Below are 12806 nucleotides of genomic sequence, written 5' to 3'. Positions count from 1 at the left end.
TGATCACGTTTTCCATCCACATCCCCCCCCCCAGTGTGTCTGACTCTAAAACAGCAACTTTTGGATACGCCCCCCCGCAGCGCTGTAAGGTGGTTACACGCTCTCTGATTGGTTCTAATCAGCTTCGACTCAAAATGTTGTTAACGACTTCTCCCAACGTCTGAGTGGACGATCCACTTCCTGTTGTTACCGGCGTGTCTCAGGTGTGTTGGTCTGGACGTGGACCTGAAGGACCTGGTTTCAGTTTTAAAACGTACTTGTGTGGATGTAGCCTCCAATGTGCAGCAGGGCATCGAACCCCCGTGTCCCTGGTCCCAGATCAGACGCAGCAGTGTTTCCTCTGTGACGTCCAACACTACAAGATGAACTCAGTCTGTAAAGTGACTTCAGATCTCAAACCAGTGCCCTCATAGTGCCAGTAACCCCCCCCCCCCCCGTGCCAGGACTCTGTCTCTAATGGGTCTGTGTGTTTGTGTGGTCCATCTCTTTAGCGAGGGCAGCATGAGTTGTACAGCAGCAGATAGACTGAATATCTCTGGCTGGTTTGAAGGTGGTGAGCTCCTCCTCGTAACCTTCCTCTCTTCTCTGTGTTCTCTCCTCCTTCATCTTCATCACGACAGACGGACCGACCCGGACGTTACTAAAACACATTGAACAGCTCTGACTGCAGAAGAGACTCTTTGACCCGTCAGCCTGCAGGCGATGACAAGATGGAGGACAGGGAGCAAAAAGTAAATAAAAAGAAACCGAGTCGCACCGATGGATCCTCCAGAGAGGTGATGATGATGATGATGATGATGAAGAACTGTTATGGTGGTAACTCAGACACTGGCCTCCTCTTCATCCTCTGCTCGTTCACCACACTGTACAAAGACGTGACCTGAGGAGGGATCTGTTCGTGTTGTAGATTTTGACGAACTCTTTTTTTCCGGTCCCTCAACTTAGAAGACGTTTGTCAGCCAGCGAGTGGAACGTGGTTCTCACTGTACAGAAAAAACCCACCGGGGCATCGAGATCCTACTCCTCTTCCTCCTCCTCCTCCTCCTCCTCCTCCTCCTCCTCCTCTGGGTGAGGAAGCAGCTACGAGCGAGGCTGTAATTAGTGACACACTTGTTGGAGCCGGTGTTTTTAAAGTGTCTCAGCTTCTCGTGGATCTGTGGAGGGTCTCTGAGGACAGAGCGTCTCCTCCCTCACTCCCACAGATCCTCGTCCTCATTCCCTCTGTTTGTCTTCTGAGGACCGTCCTCTCTCTCTCTCTCTCTCTCTGTCGGAGGACGTTCGGGCCTCCTGAGGACACGGGCAGTATTTTTCGGGCATTCGCAGCGATCTGAGGACTTTCTGTGTTCTGGTTGAATCGCCGAATCTGTTCATGTGATGTTTTGAGAAGCGGCGACTGAGGAGAAATGATTTTGTCTAGGCGGGGGGGCGGGGGGGAAGAATGTCGAGCCTCAAGGTGAACTCAGGCAAAACCTTCACTGAGAGAAAAACAACTTATTTTTGTGACCTTTAATTCATATAGTTTTAAAAAAAAGATCTCGTTCCCATTTTAATGAACAATCGATTCCCAGTAAGAACGTGCCTTTGTGAAGCCAGCGTGAGTTTTAACCAGTTCCCCCAGTGAAACACTTTATCACACAACCACCATGCCTTCACCTTTTGTAAAAGAGAGATACAGAATAAGTCAAATCTACACGTATATATATTTTATTCAAATATATATTGAACTCAAATAGTATATTTCAATATGGTAATTTGATACAAATCAGGAGAAAATCCTATTTTTAATGGTAAAGATGTGTATATATTCTAATGGGCATATTATTACCAGTATATTTCAGCCTTTGCCTTCTCACCCTTGCCTTCTCTTCGACCGTCGAGCTGCCGCGACAGAGTTTTATATTTATATTGTAAAAATGGAAAACAGTTATGGTGTATTCAGGGGAGGGGGGGTGTGACGAGGAGAGATGAGCGAGCGCGAACATTCACCAGACCTGAGTCAAATCATATTTACCTTGTTAGTGGGGCGTGTTTGTTTTTACCTCCCTGGTGATAGCAGCCCGGGTGGGGTTTACCCAATCAGGAGCCACCGTCGGCTACATTTAAAGTCACCCGATAAGCCCCGCCCACCTCAAACTGAAACGCCCCCAATGATTGACAGCCGTCGTTTGAGATCGATCTGTGGAGGTGGTCACATGTTCAGAGCAGACGGATTCTGATTGGACGACACGGACATGGTTTCACTTCTGCGTCACCTGATGTGGCCGGACTTTGGTTTGAGTGTGGACTGGAGCAGCTTTGTGTGTGTGGGCTAGTCTCACACACACAGACACACACACACACACACAGACACACACAGTGCTGGTTAGAAACAGGCTTTTACTGTGGCTACAATGAAGGGAAGCATGACGACACATGACATCACAGTCGACTGCAGAAACACACACACAGGAAATTAGAGGGACTTCCCATAGTGTGACTCGCACACTCTGCTCGGTAGATGGCAAAATCACACACAAACACACAAAGCTTTTCAACGCAGTCTGCAAAGGCCTCTGGGTAACGTAGTTCCACTTGTCGTGTGCAGGTTGATAAAAGCCGCTCCAGCCTCGTGTCCGTGTCGTCGTCTCCAGGTTTTATTTTCTCACTCGGGCACAAAAACAAAAACAAGCAAACAAATAATCAGAATTCCTCCTCTGGGGGAAATCGCTCGATATCGTTTGAGATTCCAGAAATCTGGCAGAACGTGAACGTGTCGGGTTTCAAGTGTCTGCTGAAGAAAACCTGAACTGTTTGACCTTTGACCCTCTGTGGCCTCAGCAGCACAGACCCAGGAGACGTGTCTGTGACAAGGTCGATATTTACATCCCTCGATTTCCTCCTTCCTGTTCTTGTCGTTTTCTTCTGTATGTTTTCAGACGTATTATTACTGTTACTCTGGTAATTATTACAGTATATTATTAACATGAGTCTTCTTTTGTATTATTATTTTGTACCCTCTTGCTGTGGCCTCTTCTCCAGGAGCAGTCGTTTCTTTTATTTCTTTTTTTTTACTCACACTGATTTTATAATCATGTTTCCATGGACTACAGGAGGGTCACACCAGCCCCCCCGATATACAGCAGGGGAAAGAAACTATTTTCAATTTTTTTTGATGTTATGTATATATATATTTTCTTTTCCATTTTGGAGGATTCTGTAAGAAAAAAAAGCATTGTACTGTTTAACCATTGTATTATTTGAAATGCCCCCCCCCCCCGTCCTCCCCTCTGCCTGTCCTCTCACGTCCCCCCCCCCCAGCGGGGGACTGTCACTCCAGGGGACACAGAGGTGTTTTCATCTCGGAGGAATCGCCTGTACTTCTGTTTCTATTCAATTTGTTCATCTTCATTTGTAATTAAACAATAATCAGGGTTCATTAAAAAAGGTAAAAATGGACGACAGCTTCTGGGTGTGTTTTTTATTTATTATATATAAATATAAGGCAGAATTGTGGTTTGTTGGTCAAACTACCAAACAACTTTTAATGGTGTTTGTTTAGAGTGTTCCTAGCAGATTCATTCAAACTCCACAAATGATTCCCTGAAAAATCTGAAAGACCAAAGTGTTTTATTTAAACTAATTACTTTTTCATTCAGTGTCACAAAACCCAAATAGATTCTATCTCCATCACAGAAGTGAGTGAAACCATCAAACCTCATTGGAGCTTTGAGTTCTTGTCTCAGGGACGACGAGCGAGAACCAGAAAACCTTCCAGCTCAAACCATTACACCAGAGGTTACTGGTTTGTGATAACGAAACAACATTGAGACATTTGATTTCTCCACCAACATAAAATTAATTTATATTTATTTTCACACAGATCGATCTTATAAAACAGTTAATTTAGACAAACGATGAATTCTCACTGTTTCCTTCTTCTCTGAACTTTTTACAAGAATCAAACTCAAAACTTTATAAGTCACGTTGATCATCTCCATGTTAAGAACTTGGACACACACACACACAGACGCACACATACACAGACACACACATACACACACACACACTCAGCCTGTAGAGTTTATTTCCTCTTTAATGATCCAAACATTTAATGTTTTCTCCGACACTCTGGTTCCCCCTGTTGTCCGCTTTCAGTACTACACCTTTACTGTTGCAGTACATAAACTTGGATTAATTCTTAGTTCAATTAGCAAATATTCTATGTAGCGGAATATGTAATATACATCTAAGGATAAAAAATATATTGTGTGTAATGCACACAGTCATTATTTACATAAGTATACCAATATATACAATATAAGTACTCAGATACTTTGCTTAAGTAAAGGTAGAGCTACCTATACAAATACTTTGACTCCAATAAATAAATAGACTTGAAGTGAAATTCTTAAATCTGATGAGTTGACGCACAACTTGTTGCAAATCAAAACTTTTCTTTCACGTGTGTTTTGTGTCTTTGATTTCACATCGAGATTCAGATTCAACACGTTTCCTTTGTTTCAGTGACTTTGATGTGGTCGTTGTGTTGAGAGGTTTTCACACGGCAGCTTTTCATCCACTTTCAGGAGAACCACCTCTTCTCTCTCTCTCTTTCTTTCTCTTTTTCTCACTTTCTTTCTCTCTGTTTCGTCCTCTCTCTTTCTCTCATTCTCTCAATCTCACACACTGTTTCTCTCTCTCATTTTCTTTCTCGTTCTCTCTCTCACACACTCTGTTTCTCGCTCTCTCTCTTTCTATCTCTTTCTTTCACTTTCTCTCTCTCTCTGCAGATTAACATCTTTAAAAAAACTCCTGTTAATCATTCCATCCTTTGTTTGGGCCTCTCTCTCCCTCCTCTCCCTCTCTCTCTCCTCCCTCATCCTCCTCTCCATCGGCTCTCTGTGTTTGAAGCTTTCATCGGCTGTGATCTCCACAGGGGGCGGGGCCTCTGTTAGAAGGGGCCTGATTGACGGGCTGTTTGGCCCCCAGTGGAGAGGGGCTGGGGTCTGGCTGTGGGCCGAGGTCAGAGGTCGCGGCACAGACACAAACCAGATCACAACAGAAGGATAATTATCATGTATTGTTGCCGGACTCCTGCTGAGACTCCGCCTGCACTTTCACAGAGACCTGGGTGAGACGCACGTCTTTCATATCTCAGCTCCAGATGTTTCATGTTCTGAGAGTGAGAGGGAGGAGCCGACCTCCTGTGCTCAGTGTGAGGGAGGAGCCAACCTCCTGCTCTCAGTGTGAGGGAGGAGCCAACCTCCTGCTCTCAGTGTGAGGGAGGAGCCAACCTCCTGCTCTCAGTGTGAGGGAGGAGCCGACCTCCTGTGCTCAGTGTGAGGGAGGAGCCAACCTCCTGCTCTCAGTGTGAGGGAGGAGCCGACCTCCTGTGCTCAGTGTGAGAGGAGCAGAGAAAATACAGTTAAAATACAGTTTGATGAAATGTTCTTATAGATCTCGAACACTTACTTCACATCACATGTGATATGTGTTAATATAAACCATATTGATACTATATATCATTTTATACAATAATATTGTCTTTTGCACACTCTGTCTACATATTCTCACACTCATAGTATATTATATTATCTATTGTATAGTCAAATACTTATATTCATACCTCTACTATATATCATATCATATTATATCATACTGTTTGTATATTATTTGTATATATAAGTCTATATACACATATTTATACATGTGTACATATTATTATTATTATATTTACTATTATTATATATACTGTTGCTGCAATTATTATTATTACTATATACTGCTTTTATATTGGTATAATTACTATCATATATAAATATATATTATGTTATATTTATATACTATATATACTGTACTATTTTTATATACTGTCTAACAATAACATTACCACTATATCATCAGCACTATTACCATCATCTGCCACTGCACCTTATTTACCTATTTATCTTGTGTTTCTGTTTTTATTCTTTCTACCTCAATACTTTTATTTTATTCTATTGTATTGTATTTTATTGTATTCAAATGTACCGGCTGCTATGACGACTTAATTTCCCTTCGGGGATGAATAATCTCCTAATATCTATCCATCTATCTTATAATAATCTGTAGAGTTTATGTTGCATGTTGAGACTTAAGTTATCACAAATATTTAGAGTTGCTGTTTTTCCTCCACTTTTTTTAAATGTTCTATTAAAAAGTAAATAATATAAATACATATAAAGTTATTCTTGTTAGTATCCATTACAAAAAAACAAGAAAAAATTATCTTGTATTAGTATATACATGTATTCTTGTGTAATTATATGTTTAATACAGTTTACTTAAGGGAAACCCACTAAGAAAATAATTATGACATTAACATGACACAGGTTTAACTCAGTGATAGTAGAGCAGTAGAGTATATTTGTGTGTGTGAGGGGGGGGATTACTCTGTGTGAGGGTATTTCTGGAGGCAGATTGACCTCATGACTCAGCTGCATTATGGGTAATGAGGATTCATTATCTGTGTGAGAGTCACGAGAACAGTAAGGCTCAGATCTACTGATGGGCCCGTGTATCATCTGGAACGGGTCAGGGGGAGTGTATCACCTGGAACGGGTCAGGTTGAGAGTATCACGTGGAACAGGTCAGGATGAGACTATCACTTGGACAGGGTAAGGATGAGTCTATCACCTGGACCGAGTCAGGATGAGTCTATCACCTGAACGGGTCAGGGGGTATCACCTGGACGGGTCAGGGTGAGGGTATCACCTGGAACGGGTAAGGGGGAGTCAATCACCTGGACCGGGTCAGGGTGAGAGTATCACCTGGACGGGTCAGGGGGGAGTGTATCACCTGGATTTATCAACTACTGCACTGGTTTTAAACTGGTTTAAAACTGGTTTTAAATCCAGACTGGTGATGACACACCACCGACCCACATCAGAACTTCCCCTCATCTCTTTCAGGTCAGAGACTAGACAGCGCCATCTACTGAGCGATAAGTGTAACTGCCACAGATACTGTGAATAAACCCGGACAGAAAGTTTTCTGTTTATTTCATTGGTTTGAAAGTTTCACCAACAGAGACATGAAAGTTGTATTATTTCTAACTTCAGCGTCAAGTGTCTCTGTCGTCAAATCATAAAATCACCACATTTACTAAGTCAACATCCGTAATAAACACGTCCAGTCTTTTATTTTGTAGTTTCACATGATATAAATCTTATAAAGCCTTTAAACTTGTAAAACAACTTATTAGAGTGAATTATTGCTTCTAATATTCCAAATTGTTCGTATAAACAATGGGATCTGTCCTGTGACAGAGTACTAGTCATCTTACATCTTACTGTATATATTGTTGTTCTATATTGTTGTTTTTTATATTGTTGTTTTATGTGCAGTGCACCAACCACACCAAGGCAATTTCCTGTATGTGCAAATATACATGGCAAATAAAAAGAATTCTTATAAAGTTGTTATATTAAAAGAATAAAGTCGTAATATTATAAGAACAAAGTAGTAATTTAGAATTGTCTTCTCATCATGTGTTTAAAGCTCTGTTGAACTGTTCAGTTGATCCCGGGCAGATTTAATATTTCACATATTGACACAGACACACACTCAACTCAGGTTTCAACATGCAGCAGGTGCCGGCTGTTAAATTTACTGAACTTCTACTCAACCTCCAAGTGTCTGAGGGGGAGAAGAGCTGGACTCATCTGTGTGTGTGTGTGTGTGTGTGTGTGTGTCTGTGTGTGTGTGTGTGTGTGTGTGTGAGAGAGAGAGAGTTTGAAGCACACACACTTGAGTCAGAGAGTGTGAGAGTGTTGGGTCATGCACTGAGCAGAGTCCCTGGAGCTGTTTAGCAGTTAAGTGGCCCATAATGCATTTAGTGTAAAGTGACTGGATGGGGGGGCGGGGGGGGGGGGGGGGCAGGGGGGTGCTAACACCAGTTGGATTTACTCATTCACTGCAGCTCCACTTCTGCAAAGAGTCACTTTCTGTTTCTCTCAGACTCCATTTCTGTCCGTCCGCCTCCTCCTCGTCTCTGTGTCTCTCATCCTCTTCAGTCTGTCTCACTTCTACCTTCTACCTCTAAAGTGTCCTCCACACGTCCCCTCGCAGAGCGTCTCAGAGACGTGGAGCTCCTGTCTCCCTGTGATGTGTCCTCCACACGTCCCCTCGCAGAGCGGCTCAGAGACATGGAGCTCCTGTCTCCCTGTGATGTGTCTCCACGTCGCCTTAGAGAAACCAGCCGCCCCTCAAACTGGCTGCCCTACATTTCTGAACACACACTCGTCTGTGGTGAATGAGCAGAGACAGACACTGCAGTGCTGTGTGTGTGTGTGTGTGTGTGTCCGTGTGTGTGTGACTCCTTTTCATATATTCTAAGTCACAAGTTGCACATGTTATAACCATGCAATGTGTGTGTGAAGTTGTGTGTGCATGGGCGTGCAGACTACTAATAATAAACCTGTCGTGCACTTTCCTGCATGTGCAGCAGTGCATGTTTGTATGTTTGCATGCACACAGAGCCTGTGTTGTGTATATATGTGTGTGTGTGCACGGTCTGGGCACAGTGTGTGTGTCTGTCTCAGTGTGTGTCTGTCTCAGTGTGTGCTCCAGTACACGTACATCTTATGTAACGCCCAGGCATGTAATAACTCCACTGCGCCTGCTTGCGTGCGTGCGCCCAGTTGTGTGTAGTTGCTTGCCTGTGCATGAGCGTGTGTGTGTGAGCGTGTGTGTGTGAGCGTGTGTGTGTGTGTGTGTGTGTGTGTGTGTGCCAGGCAGACTGCAGTGCTGCAACCAGCTAACTCTGTATCATCATGGACCAAACTCGCCATCTGTGCCTGTGAGCTATAGAAACAGGCTGTCGCACACTGCTACACTTCATCCACACAACATGAGTGTCTCATGGAATCACAGCAGGATAACACTGTGTGTGTGTGTGTGTGTGTGTGTGTGTGTGTGTGTGTGTGTGCACTCATGCATGTTAGAAGAGTGTGTTTTAACCAGTATGCATGTTGTCTTGTCCTCTCCAACCTGTACCTGCTTCTACACATGCACACCTCCCTGCATGTGTGTGTCTCTCAGTGTGTGTGTGTATGTATGTGTGTGTGTGTGTGTGTGTGTGTGTGTGTGTGTGTGTGTGTGTGTGTGTGTGTGTGTGTGTGTGTCTGTCTGAAACTCTCTGGTCTCTCTCTTCCTGTTTGGTCGAGCTGATGGCAACAAGCACAATGACCTCATCGCAGCACTCGGTCATTGGCCTGCAGACCTGGCGCCTCTCAGCCAATCGCTCGCCGCTTCAGTGACGTAGAGCCTCCAGCGGCTGCTCTGATTGGTAGAGGAGGCGGGACTAAAGGCTTTGGAGCACTGTGATTAGCCGAGAGAGGGAAGAGCGCAGGGGAGTCTGGGAGTTGGAGTTCTGTGTGGCTCCTGTTGAAACTCCAGTCAAACCTGTGGCCTGAGCCGAACTGGGAATCTGTCTGTCTCTCTGTCTGTCTCTCTGTCTGTCTCTCTCTCTGTCTGTCTCTCTGTCTGTCTCTCTCTCTGTGTATCTGTGTGTCTCACCTTATATCTCTCCATCTCTCTCTCTATCATTTTGATCTCTATTATATCTGATTATGTTTTTATTCAACTAAAGAAAGTTTCACCGGTTTTATAAGACACTCTCCCTCTCTCTCTTCCCTCTTTCTCTCACACACTTTCCCCCTCTCTCTCTCTTCTCTCTCTCTCTCTCTAACACTTCCCCTCTCCCTCACTTCTCTCTCTCTCACCCTCTCTTCTCTCTCACTTCCCTCTCTCTTTTCTCTCTCTCTCTCTCTCTCTCTCACACTTTCCCTTTCCCTCACTTCTCTCTCTCTCACCCTCTCTTCTCTCTCACTTTCCCTCTCCCTCTCTCTTCTCTCACTCTCTCCTCTCTCTCCCTCCTCCATCTCTCTGTCTCTCTCTCCATCTCCCTCCTCCCTTTCTCTTCTCCCCCCCCCCTCTCTCTCTCTTCGCTCCCTCTCTTCTCCCTCTCTCTTCCCTCACTCTCTCTCTTTCTCCTCTCTCTCCCTTCTCCATCTCTCTGTCTCTCTCTCCATCTCCCTCCTCCCTCCTCTTCTCTCCCCCCTCTCTCTCTTCGCTCCCTCTCTTCTCCCTCTCTCCTCTGTCTCGTTCCCCCTCTCTTCTCTCTCCACTTTTCTCTCTATCTCCCCTCTCGTCTATCTGTCTCTCTCTATCATCTCCCCCCCCCCCCCTTCTCTCCTTCTCCTCCACCCCCCCTCCCCTCTGTCATGTGTGCAGACAAATGAAGGAGGGATGAGAGGAAGAAGGGGGCGGGTCTCAGACGTGCCCGTAGCGGATCCCCATTGGCCGCCGCATCTTCGCTCTCCCAACAGCTGTTCTGTGTTTTCCCACACCGCGATTGGTCGCCGCGGCGCGTCCATCACGCTTACTTTGACGCCCGGCCCCGCCCCCGCCCCTCTTCCTCGCAATCCCATTGGCTACTGTACGCGTTCGTGCGCCCTGATTGGCCGCCCGGGCTGGTTGTCAAGGCTTCGGGGCTTCATTCACCATTTTGCGTCTGTAGTGTAGAACACACAGGGCAGTAGTTTCTCCTCCGGTGTTTTCAAGTTGCTTCGCCGGAGGAAACATGAGCGGACGCCGCCTGGCAGCTGCGTACGCGCGGCCCCCGTGCCCCGTGTGACCCGGCGGACTCACCGGAGGGGAACTATATCCTGGAGGTGAGTAGCGGCTCCGTCCCGCGGCGCCGCGGCGGCTTGTTGTGCTGCTGTCGAGCCGCTCCAGCGCCGCTGCTGACGGGCGGTGTGTCGGCGGTGTGTCGGCGGCGCGGTGCCCGCAGCGGGTCGTGTGGCCCGCGGACTCGAGCGCAGCGCGGATCCGGTGTTTCCCTGCGCGGGGAGAAAAAGGGAGCGGTGCGGCCGGAGCCCGGGAGCCAGCCCCAAACTTTTCCACTAGAAATTAATTCAACGCCATAACTGCCGCTGGACTTCCTGTCATGTCCAACTCCTGTCATCCCTCCTCTTCCTCACACATCCCCCCCTCTCTTGGAGTTAACGTGTATTTCAGGGCCTCCTCCTCCTCTTCCTCCTCTTCCTCCTCCTCCTCCTCACTTCACTTTCTCCCCCTCTCGCGTACAACCGACGACGCGGCGCTTTAGCTCCAAAGTTGCCCGGGGAGCTTCGCCTCTCCTCCCGGACGACTGTCACTCTCGGATGGGCCTCGCCAGCCCACTTTGTCCGCTGTTTGTCGTCGCTCCGTGTCGCGGGACAAACTTCCCCGTGTTCCCGGGGTCATCTCGCCCAGCACCGCGGGGTAGTACCGGAGCTATTACACGGTATCAAGGCCCAGGGTGTCCGCTGAGCCGGTCCTTGCTCCCCCGGTGGCGGCGAGGAGCAGATCCCCCAGCGGCCTTGTGTGTAGTCGAGGCCTCGGCCCTGCTGCTGTGGAGCAGGTCCGGTAGTAATCTACTACGAGGGCTCGACACACACACACGGTTCTATCCAGCTAAACCACAGGTGACGACATCCCCTCCGTAGTTTGCATGTTGAGCTTTGGGCCTCGTTAAGATAAAGTTAGCAGCTGTTATCCACTGTGGATTAGAACTGTGTCAACATGTTGGAGTCGTGCATGTGCAGCCGGGGCCTGTGGATGGGAGCAGGGCAGAGTAGTAACCCTGTTATTCACTCTGAGGAACTGCTGCAGTTTGCAATGGCTCAGAAATATTCAGTTTCAGATTCTCGATCCACTCTGCAGGAGGTTAGGAGATGTTACATCGCTGAGGGAAAGTTTACAGCACTTTGTGTGGTTAGATCAGACAGACAGATGTGTACTTTATTGATCCCAAATTGGAATATTACTGTGTTACAGCAGCATGTCAAGGGCATAGCACATAAAGGGAAGTAGCATTAGTAGTAGTATTATGATATATATGGCAAATATTTGTGCGGAACCTGTAGTTTAGTTTACACGAGGCCTGTGGCGTCATTATCAAGTTAGCACAACTCATACTCTGTGTAGTCATCTTTTGCTTTTCACTTTCTTTTGGCCCAGTTGCGGTGAATAAACAAATATTAATTGAGATGAACCCGATTGATTATATAAAGTAAATTTTGCAGTTCCGTGTTTTTGCGTTATATCACCTCGTTGCTTTACCTGCAGCCGTGTTTACTATGTACTCATGTTGGTCTATAAAGGAGAGTAAACACAGTTCTGCAGTGTAAATATCTCTGAACTTGGTACTTATGTACTATATATAAACCTGATGAGTAGAACGTGCTCTGCTCTGATCCCTGAACGTGGAGCAGGGGCCACTATAGCTCCCATACGGGCATATACATGCTCCATATTTCACAGGGGGGAGTGTGAGTTGCATCAGTTTGTCTTTACGCTGTTATCATTAGGCCCATGACTCTGACACCAGCTGTTGTACACAGTACACTACTGAGTAAACACACGTAGCATACCTCTTTCATGACCAAGTAAGGCCGGCTGCCAAATTATTTTATGGTGGCTGTTCCACGGCTGTCTGTCCTAAATAGGGATTTACATAGGGCACAGTGGTGGCTGTGCAACTCTCATCACATAGGTGTTTGCTGTGTGTGGCCTTGAGACACTCGGCGCTCGTCTGGGTTTCTCTCTGATGTGATGTGGCAGATATTAAAAGGACCTGACTGAGTGAAAGCCTTTCGCAGACAAAACAGGAAGGAAGTAAAAAGGAAAAAGAGACAGAGAGAAAGAGACGGGTGGGAGGACGAATGTAGAAGCAAGGACAGACAGGCAGACATGTGCGTTAGCAGTCAGCCACTGACAAGTAGACATGCCTGCTGGTGGTG

The sequence above is a fragment of the Pleuronectes platessa genome, chromosome 18, assembly GCF_947347685.1.
Source record: "Pleuronectes platessa chromosome 18, fPlePla1.1, whole genome shotgun sequence".
In the NCBI taxonomy this organism is placed as follows: Eukaryota; Metazoa; Chordata; class Actinopteri; order Pleuronectiformes; family Pleuronectidae; genus Pleuronectes; species Pleuronectes platessa.
The sequence above is the reverse complement of the archived record's forward strand: the minus strand, read 5'-3'. Positions refer to the sequence as shown.